This window comes from Psittacula echo (assembly GCF_963264785.1).
Source record: "Psittacula echo genome assembly, chromosome: 4".
In the NCBI taxonomy this organism is placed as follows: domain Eukaryota; kingdom Metazoa; phylum Chordata; class Aves; order Psittaciformes; family Psittacidae; genus Psittacula; species Psittacula echo.
Window position 1 is genome coordinate 84095633 of NC_137738.1, and position 11510 is coordinate 84107142.

Sequence of the window (11510 nt, forward strand, 5' to 3'; positions counted from 1 at the left end):
ATGTTCACCCTTAACATGAAATGGCTCTAGGGCTAGAAAGCTGGAGTGTAGCAGATGTGCTTCCCGAGGAAAAAATGATAAATAATAAAATAATAGAATTGGTGAGTATAAGGAGATTTACAATCAGAAAGTAAGTGCATTTTTTTTTTTTTTTTAAGAATGATGCTGCACAGCTGTATTATGCAACTCAGCTCAGAAGCACTAACATTGCTATAAGGTTGTATAAAGTGGTGCTGTTCTGAAATCTTTGATGTGAAAACCTTGTCTCTTCATCTGAAAAATAAGGCAGTAGAAATGGAAAAAGAGATATAAAACAAGGATGCTGCATGATTTCTGTATAAGAAGTATCTATTTAGACAAAGACTCATCAGCTTGGAAGAGGAATGGTGAAAGGCAGATGTACTAGAGGTCTCTAAAATCACGAGCCACATGAAGGTGGACCTGGAGCAGTGTGTTCTCAATGAGAACTAGCGGGCACCAAATGAAACTTGAACATGGGGTGTTCTTGGAAGAGATGTTTCCACATTGTGCCTCATCAGGCTGTGGAAGTGTGTTCAGAGTGCTGTCTGGTTTCTGGAAGCAAATTCAGCAAATTAATGAATTCCATCTTGGGTCTGTTAGAAGTGTACAAAACCACTTTTACCTCAGTAAAGCCCTGAATTGGAGATTGCTGGACTCTGAGAAGGTGTAGCATTTTCCTTCACCTCCCGCTGGAGAGTCAGTGTTGACACAGAAAGGATTTGGTGTAGTCCATTATGCCCATTCTTACTTTCATGGACAGGCTCAAAACTTAAATCTTGAGCCCTAGGAATTTACCAAGCAGATGGCTATACCAGTGCTATTTAAGGTATCTTTAGTATACAATATTTTAGCATGATACAGTTTATTTCATTTCCAGAGCATTAAATATGACACTAGGTCTATGGCATATGTTGAGCACAAGCTCTTTGGTCCTCTGTCTTCTGAACCTGCGGCAGACTTCCTTTCACTTATGTGTTCACTATGTGAATAAAGTAGCCAGTCAGTCTAGGTATATATGTTTGTATATAGTTATCCTTTGTACTTCTTACAGAACTCTCTAATAAGCAATAATGAAATATTTTTACAAAGGTTCTCAATCACTGCTCAAGGAAAAGTGAGTCTAGTCTTCGTGCCATGTCTATGAACATTGGTCTGAAGGCAATTCCAGAAGTGGAGGCAGGGAGGTTCAAATGTGTGCTGTCAGAGAAATTCAGTTCTCAATGCTGTTGGAGGTAACCTTCTGCTCAGTGAGAGCTCTCTGGTGTGTGTGGATGCAGAAATAACATAGAAGAGACAGCATTTAACCTTTAAAACTCTGGCCCAACTTAAATTAGTGGAAGTCTTGTCACTGAGTTAGTACTTAGATTCAGAACCATTTCTAAATTAGTGATTATGGGTAGAATAAGTAGCTGTGACTTTTCAATGGAGTTTGGAAGCCCATGTAATAAAACTGGATTGTTCAGGAGATTAGCAAGCATATCAAATTCTGTTAAGCATGTGTAAATAACATTGGTTCAAAATTGGGCACACACACACAAGCTCTTTGGCTTGGTATGGGATAGGAAACTGTGTAACGTAAGATAGCTACGGTAGTGCCACAATAAGAAAACAGTGATACTATCTTCACCATATCTATGAACATGATGTTTTTCTGAATAGTTTCTAGTTGTGTCAGTGGGATAGGTCAACTCAATCCACATGACCAAAGCTGACATAAACAACAGGCTCCTACAGCCAGCAGTTTTAATGAAAGTAAAATCTTGAGAGAAGGAAATTTCAGAATAATTTAAATGCATTAATCTGTAGGTATGTGAACAGGCATACTACTTAATCTGGTATACGAGTCTGAAGACTTTCAGTAGAAGAAACACAGGCTGTGTTTGAGCTGTTAACGGAAAAGTAGTAGCAGGTTTTATAGACTCTAAAGGAAAGTACGCGGAAATGTACAGTTATGCCTGTGTGTTCTGATCTTACATGGGTAGAGACAGTGGAGAATAGTAGCTGCAAGAAGGTGGTACAACTCATTATTGGAGTAGACTGGGAATAGTAAAGAGAACTCTGAACTTGGAATACCCACCTTTTTTATTGCAAAGACAAATATATTCAATACTGAAAGTATCTCATGAATTTACAGTTTTGACCTCACAGTTGCTTCAAGTTTTACAAGAATTTAATTCTTGCATAGTGATAAAACTTCAAAATTCCACTGGTAGTTAATAGCTGTCTGTTCTTATGCCAGTATTGTCTTGCTGTCAGTTCCTCCTTAGAGTTTGTCATCCTGTAGTACTTACAGAAAGCAGCAATATATTTTTACAGCTGCTATTTTACCAGTTTGAATACATCAGGCTGTTTTAGCTTTTGTGACAGAATGAAATTCTGAAAATGACAGCAAATGAGGCAGAAGTAATGTAAGTGCCCTCTTAATAGGCTTGTTTGGCTTGATGATACACAATTTCATGGTGTCTGTAAAGCTAGGAATAGAGCATAAACTCTATTAGATTGACATGGTTTCTGTACAGTGAGTACTTGCTGGGATGTACAGGTTACAGAATGCTGCACTGGGAAGAAAGAGTTTTACAGGTTACATTATATTGAAAAACAAAGGACCATTGAAAGTTACATTTCAGTTGACTTCCTGATCAAAAAGAAGTAATAGTTCCAAAGTAAAAGTCCTGTGAACACCTGAATGTTTCCCAGGCATCCAAACAATCTTGAAAAACTGAAAAAAACCCACAACTCTACAACACAGTAATTTTCCAAAATTAAATAAAATAAGGAGCTGTATTTTCAAGTATTTATTTGGTAATTCAAAAGATTCCCTATAACTGACTTATACAAATTTGAAGGGATCTTTGGGGTGATATTTTGTGAGGCTGTAACACACAGACAAGGTTAATAATGCAGCAGAAATGGAAAAAATAGAATATTAATGTTAATAAAGCCTCTGTTCAAGCCATCTGCAAATTTCATATGCACACACTTACTTTATTTCCAAGCTCATAATTCAAATAGTAAGTAAGATGGGAGCTTAACTGGTTTTAAGACTTAACTGGGTCTTAACTGCTCATTCAGGATCTCCATTAGAATCTTTAGTTTTCCCACTGCTGTATCCCATCTTATCCCCATCTACCTTCCCCACATTGGACTTCTTGAACAAGCTCCTTCTACATATACAGTAATAACATATTTCAAATGATTGATTAAAGCAACATGGGTTTGATCTTTGTTACGTTTGTCTAGCAAACTGTTATCTTATAGAAAAGAGGTATATGCTAGCATGATACAAAGAATTTTGATACATGCAATTGTCAGTTTTTGTCCTTTCCCTAAGCCATACATTGCCCCTAAATGCTTTTTCCTTTCTCCTGTCCTAGTTAGTTTAGAAGTCAGCAAAGTTGTTCCTGACCAGCTAGCACCAGGAAGACAGCTTTGAGCCCAAGAATGGCCATCTCCAGCTGGTTAGAACTGAATTTTGATGACACATGGTAGAATTACAGGGCAGGAAACCAGCTGAAATTGATACTAATATAGCTCGAAATTGGGGCCACACTAGTGAGGCTGATACTGCCATTTTTCATACCACATAGTAATCTGATACACATGCTGGCAGTAGTTTGTGTTGAACCATTGTAAATAAGATATCGGAGTTGTGCCTCAGTAGTCTTGAACACATTCTAGTCTCATTGCTTCTTCACAAGCAGAATGCCTCCTGAGATTGCCAACAGTGGCTTGTTTGTTTTCCTGTTTTCCACCTTTGACTGATGCTTAAAAGAGCATATTTTAGCTTTCCACTTCTGCTCCACAGAACAATGAAAGCTTTTCTGTTTAGCAGAGTAATTCAGTCAACAAAAACAGACAAGAGGAAATTCTTATATTTTCCCTCTTTATTTTAATATATATTGTGTAGAGTGTTAGTATGTATTAGTATATATTAGTAAAACAAGCAAAAAAAAATAGGTTTTTTAGCAGCCATTATGAGCAGTATTGGAGAAAAAGTGTTGCATAAGCTTGTGAGATAGATGTGTATTTATTATTGTCAAAAACATTTCCTGATAGTCTCACTTCTTATTTGTGTTTGATGGAATGTGGAAAACATTAATGAGGGGCATTTATTTCTTATTGTAGGAAAAGTGTAATATTATGGATCATAGTACAAAATTGTTAAATGTTCTCATCAGTGAGATTACTTTGTACATTTTCCAAAGCTGATGTTCATGATCAAGAAAATGACATGAAGTAAGTATGAGACCTTTGGGAAAGGAAAAAAACAGTTTGTTTTGTTTTGTTTTTTCTTTCAGTTGAGTCAGTGACACTAATTTTATTTTCTCTTTCTACCCTGTAATATAAGAAATCACCCCTTTTAGGTTCACAGCTAATCTGCTGACACAGTGCTAGCTTTATTTTGAGTTTGTGAAACACTGATAACAGGATAGACACCTACCCTTGTTGAGTTTTAACTCACCCAGTAAGACAATGTCTTTGACGTACTATGACCCTAAAGGCCTATCACGAAAGAAAAACACAGCACCATGCTGAAAAATAACAGCCCATAGTGTAATTGGAGAGCATGTCTCAACAACATGCTAATAAGCAGGTGTCTGTGTTGTCCATGCTGGAGCAGAAGGCTTATGCATCTGCCCTCTGAATAGTTTTCACTGCCTGCAGTTCAGGCTATGACTGCAGCTGTGAAGAGGTGGGAAAGCCAGTTTATCTGACCTCCATACTAAAATTCTTTGCTGGAGGTTTGTGATTTTCCCAGGCAATGCACAACTGGACTGCTGAGCACAGGCTGCTCTTTGTGGATTTGCAGATTTGGACTGTGGAAGACATCATTAAGGACAAGTATCCGAAATGCTTCATGATCCTATTCTCATAGGATTTTCTCATAAAGCAGCCCAAAATATACTATTTAGAAACACTGTCCTGTTGTGTGTGTTCAGGCAGGCCTCATAATACATGTGAGAGCAATTTAAGAGGTTTCCGTCTCCTGCTGTGAGCTCCAGAGTTTATGTGAGTCTCAGGAAAAGTGATAGTAGGGTAAATTTGGAGTTCAGGCTATGAACTGAGGAAGGGAAGGTGCTGATTCAGATTTGCTGCAGCTGACTCAAGCTCCTGAAGCAGTGCACATAGCAAAGAGAACAATGATAAGTGTCAAGTTCCTGTATCTCCCTGACATGAATGACCAAAGCTCATTTGGAGACATCTTAAGTGCTGCACTTGCCAACTAGAACTTCTAACATGTATTAAGGATGAAGTCGTACACAGGAAAGGAGCCCTCTGTTACTATCTCTTCAGGAATAGACAGCAAAACAAGGCACACTACTAGTAACTATAGTTTGCCCACATCCTGTCAGCAGATCTTGGTCTCCCAGGTAGGGTCTAGTAGAATTCAGGTTCAGAGAAGTGTGACTGGCATGATCTTTTGATGCAGTATGTGGTAGATTCTGTATGATTAAGTGGGCCTCAAAATGGACTGGGAAGCAGTCAAATGAAATGGGATATAAAAAAATGGTGTACAAAATGGTGGGTGCCTAGAGAGGGCGGGGGGGGGGGGGGGGGGCGGGAATGGGGAGGAGGGGCTATTCACTTTCTCTCCCCAAAAAAGAAGTAGGGGCATAGAAAGAAATCAGCAGAATGCAGATTCATAACAAAAAGTGGGTTTTCCGTGCAAGAGGAACTAAAACTGTGGAACTGGCAGCCAGGAGTTGTAGATTACAGAGGTGGTCACAGAATTTAGGTGGAGGCTGGAAGGAAAATGTACTAGGGACTACTAAATATATCACAACTATGCCTAGTTCAGGAAATCCTGAAGCTATAAATAGGTTGGGACTCTATCTGAGACAGATTACTGGATGTCCCAGTTTCACCTGTGATAGAGATAATTTTCTTCGCAGTAGCTGGTAGAGTGGTGTGGTTTTGGCTTTAGTCTGAGAATGATGTTGATAACACACTGATATTTTAGTTGTTGCTCAGTACCACTTACCCTGGTCAAAGACTTTTCTGTCTCTCATGCTCTGCAAGTGAGGAGGGGAACAAGGAACTGGAAGGGATCAGAGACAAGACACCGCACCCAAACTAGCCAAAGGGCTATTCCATACTACAGTACGTAATGCCCAGTATATAAACCGGGGACAGCTGGCTAGGAGGGGCCAATTGCTGCTTAGATCAGGCTGGGCATCAGTCAGCAGGTGGTGAGCAATTGCGTTGTGCATCGCTTGTCTTGGTGTTTTTTTATTCTTTTTTGTTATCTCCCTTTTCATTACACACACACATTTATCGAACTGTTCTTATCTAAATCCATGGGGTTTACCTTTTTCTGGTTCTCTTCCCCATCCTACCAGGAGGGGTAGGGGTAGTGAGCCAGTGGCTGCGTAGTACTTAGTTGCTAGCTGGGGTTAAACCACAAAACTGGGTTAGATAAACTGTCACTCAGAAGATGTATTTTTATGATTCTTAAGTTCCAATTTATGAAAACCTTGATGCTGTAAGAAAGGGATCTGTGAAGTCTGTGCATGATTCTGTGTGTGGCTCAGTGTTCCTGAGTGGAAGACTGCCATTCAGAGTGACCTTAATTGGCCAATGGGAACCTCATTAAATTCAACGAGTTTATATCCAAAGGCCTACACCTGGGCAGGAAGGACATCTGGCAGTAATTCAATCCAGTTTGGGTTCTTACTGTATAAGAAAAACATGGATAAACTGGCGTATGTTCAGTGAAGGGCCATCAGGATGGCTGGAGCATGTGTCCTTTGAGGGACAGCTTTGAGGAGCTGGGCAGCCAAGCAATGGAGCAGGTTTCCTAGAGAGGTTGTGGAACATCAGTTCTTGGAGGTTTTCAAGGGATCAAATGTACAAAGACCTAGAAGGCAAAGGTTAGGGGTGACCTCATTGCACTCTAGAACTTCCTCAAGTTGGGCAGTGGGAGGAGGAAGTGCTGATGTCTTCTCTCTGTTGACAAGCAATAGAGCATGTAGAAATGAAGTTGCGTCAGGGGGAAAGCGTCAGGGGGAAAGGGTCTTCATGAAGAGGGTGGTCAGTCACTGGAACAGAGTCCCCAGGGAAGTGGTTGTGGCACCAAGCTTGTTAAGAGTTCAAGGAACATCTGGAAACACTCTTATTCATATGGTTTATTTCTAGGTAGCTCTGCAAGCAGCAGGGAGTTGGACTCAGTGATCCTTATTGGTCCCTTCCAACTTGAGCTGTTTTATGATTCTATGAAGAGATCACCATGGGGAATGCTGTCTTCATGGAGCACATAGTTTTTAGTGTGGAATTTATAAAAATGGTTGATAAAGTTCTCGTTATCTAATGCCTTTTTGTGCTGTATGTTCTGATAAAATGATTGATATGGAAAGTTGGTGGACTTTTGGTGGTTTTTTTGTTTAGTTTTTTTTGGGGGGTTGGGTCTTTTTTTTTTTATTTATTTTTTATTGTGCTTGTCCATTTCCCTCCCCTCCTCTTCAAATACATTTACATAGTATCTAGATATAGGTGCAGAAATGTTCTTTGCATGCATCTAGTTCTGCTTAGTTAACCTGTTACCACAGTAGTTGGATGGAAGAAGTACTCTCAGTACTGTTACATGTGCAAGCCAACTACAGGCAAACAGCAAAAGAACAAATGACAAATATTCTATAAACGTCCATTCATGTTCAAGTAGAGCAAGCCCATACATCATCTGATTTCAGTCATCAGGGATCAAACTAATCTTTTATGCAATTCTAGTGAAGCCAGTAATGAATATGGCCCATCTAATATTAAATGGAATAAAATTCAGAAATGGATTATAAGGAAAAATGTAAATGGTGATGGGAGACTTGGGAGCACTAAAGATTAACCCATTTGCTTTTCATCTTTTTGAAGTTGGATTCAAATTTCTGTTTCAGCAAGGCATAAAATAGAATATATTCAGATCACCAGAATACACCAAAACCTATCAGAAGAGAAAGCAACTTTGTCAGACATAATGAAACAAGGTAAAAGGGTGTTCTGTGTTTAAGAGTGATCATATCATTATGTAATGCTTGCAGAACACTTACAAGAATTATATTTATTATGATGATGTTTCTACCCTGCGAGCTACAGGTGCATAGATGATTTATTAGGGTGTCGTGGTTTAAGCCAGTCGGCAAGTCAGCCACACAGTTTCTGCTCCCCGCCCCCCCCCCGCCCCCCCCCGAGGGATGGGGAGGAGAATCAAAAGAGTGTAACTCCCTCGGGTTGAGATAAAAACAGTCCAGTAACTAAGGTATAACACAAATCACTACTGCTACCACCAATAATAATAATGATAAGAGAAATAACAAGGGAAGAGAATATGATACCACCCACTGGAAATGAGCCCAACTGAGCAGAGCGTGCCCTTTCAGGTAACTCCCAGTTACATCCCCGGGCATGATGTGCTGTGGTATGGAATACCTCTTTGGCTAGTTTGGGTCAGGTGTCCTGTCCCTGCTTCCTCCCGGCTTCCCCTCCTCCCTGGCAGAGCGTGAGACTCACAAAGTCATTGATCAGGGTAAACATTCTGACCAGCAACTGAAAACATCGGCTTTATCAGTATTATTCCCAGGCCGAAAGTCAAAACCACAGCGCTGCACCAGCTACTAAGAAGGAGAAAAACTGACTGCTGCTGCTGAACCCAGGACATAGGGTTTGCAGCATGAACAGTATTTGTTACACAGTTATCCAATGGATGTGAAAATTTCAAGTGGAATAGAGATCTTCTGGCAAAGCTGTAGAGATCCACAGACTGGAAAATTCTGAAAGCCACGGACTGATTACGGAACTGTTATTTGACTTTTGTAAGGCAGCCCAAAGTTTTAAAACAAATGTTTTGGACAAAGTTCAAGAATGAGATATTTTTGAGATGGCTATCTAGCTACTTTAGTTTCTGTATTCAGTTCTGATACATTGTGTAACACAAAGCTGGACACTATGGGAATGAAAAGATTATTTTGTTCTTGCTGTATCATGTGAACTTGCTACACGTGTTACCTTTCCATATCCCTGTTGGTAAAGTTGAGAAGTTATTCTTTCATGAAGCCCAGCGCTACACAGCATTTCTCAAACTGATTTCTGTTCATCTAGTTGAATTTTTCATATCATTTTTTATTGGCTAGAAATGACAGCTGGAGACTCATGAGGATATGGCTAGCAGTAAAAGCACTTTGGGCATGAGTAGTAGGCTCAAGACCCAGGATTAGACTTTCTATAATTTTTGGTGCCTAAGTTTCAGTGTGGTACTATGTAGAACATTTTTGTTGTTAAGGTACAGGCCTACAGAAGGATCACTATGGAATTCATCTGTTAATTTACAGCACAGAACCTTGTCCAATAACTGCCAAAAAGGATCTGTTCTTGCCTACAACCAAGTGAATGATTGATTATGCTTTCTTACCAATGACTGAGAAAATGTTTACAAGAGGCAAAGTACGTACAGAAGTTGCTACAATGGAATGACAAATTCATTGCATGTTTATGGCCTATGTTAACTTTTTTATCTTGTTAAGTTGCTGGTAGTCTTAGAAAATATCATCTGCCTTCCTCTGAAACAAGACCCTTCTCTGAAACAAGACTTGTAAAGAAGTTCAAATTGAGCATCTAAAACTGTTAATTGGTTTGAAAAAATTAGGCTGAAACCTAACATTCTCAGAAATGGTAGAATGTTGCAGCAAAGAAATACTTCTTTGTACTGTCATGTAGGACTTGCAGATAGCAGCAAAATTGTGTCAGACAAAAAGAAAGTGAATATATTATTAGGCAAAAGTTGCATCACTATACTTGCTCAGATAAAAAGTAGTATATAAAATCTCAAATGAGATTGAAAAAAGATTCATACCATTAGAGTATACTCACTGATGTGGAATTCATCTGCTTTGCCTTCCTGTTGGAACAGGGAGTTCTTACTGGCAATATATGGAGTTATAAAAAGGATTTCAATGTCTTTTGAAGCTGAAGAAGAGACAAAGTGTTCATACAAACAGAAACTTCAGGAGCAGCAAAACTCAGGAGAAACAACTAGTGAGGTCTATGTCTTTTTCTCTCCCTATGAGGGGAGAACTTTGCATTCAGTAGGTGTATGTCTTATTAGAAGAATGAGCAAAATATTACTGGAATGATGTATGCTTTCCAACAGTTTAACAAGTTTACTACAAATTAGGCTTATTGTAATTCTCAGTATGGTGAATGTCAGGGGCATTTTGAACTTCATAGCAACACCAGGGGTAACATTTGGCTTCTCTTGCTTTAAATGTGGGGACCACAAGTAGTTGGGTGCATAATTTTCATGCAGTTTATCTGTTATGAAATATCTTTGAAGGTGAAACAGGCTTAAGATATTATCCTTTCTATACACACATAGTAATACTATTGTTGCTTGCTGTCCTCCTCGTAGTAGCAATAAGCTGTTAGATGTTCTTCATGCATTATTGGCTGTGTTCAGGCTGAAGGTAATGTCTTCCTCTCCAAGACCCAATTTTTGGAATGTTATTTCATTTTAGTGATCTGATTGAGATCAAGTGGGAGGGGCCAGAAGGAGCTCTTGTGGTTGAGAAACTTCTTAAGTGTGCTTCGTTGTTGAAGACCTTATATTATGAACTACAGCCTCATTTTTGACAGCGTGGTTATACATGGCCTCTCTTCTTTGCATTATTCAGCAGTAATCCTTGCTTTTTCCAGACTATGACCCTATGTTGTATGGGAAAAAAATCGAGGACTTTATTAATATCTGGCCTCTCAGAGAAAAAAGGAAAATCATGTCCTTGTCCCAGACCTATCTGTTATCATAACATCAGGATCACTACATCCAGACTATGAAGCCAGGATATGGCATGTATTTCATCAAAAGTTATGCTTGATTGGTGAAAACAAGAAATGTACATAATTGGGGAGGGAGGGAGGCGTGCAGGGGGGGAAGCAAGAATCAAGAAAAAAGCTTCTGCTAGTAAAACAAGCATATTGAGTCATAGAAAATTAGATTATATCCATCACATCACAAGAAAGAAGCCACTAGAAGATAATCTTTACATGAATCAAAGCTGATTGATGATTCTTCTCTTCTTCACAAAGAGAAAATTATGAACATCATTAATCTGAAATGTTGCAGGGAAAGCGGTGTCTTATTTTTTAAAAACTATTCTTACATACTTTTCAATCTCGGTCAAGTTTCAGAAGTCAACCAGAAACTAAAAAGGAAACAGCTAGCAATTTTTGCAATAGTTTTATTTTACAACATAGGTAAAAATATTGCTTTTGCTCCCCTGCTCTGAAAGTAGGCTATCTGACCAAGAGATAAAGATGTTATTTACTAAATTCAAGGGTAACCAAAGTGATTCATAGATAATGACCTAAAGGTTTCATTTCTGAATGCAAAGCGGTACCAACAAGCTAGTGTGTGGGGAGTTCATGTAAACATTTTTACTTTTTAATGTGAGGAACCTGCAATGATATGTTTTCAGGAAATACATCTGTTTTCTTAGTCTGTTTTAATC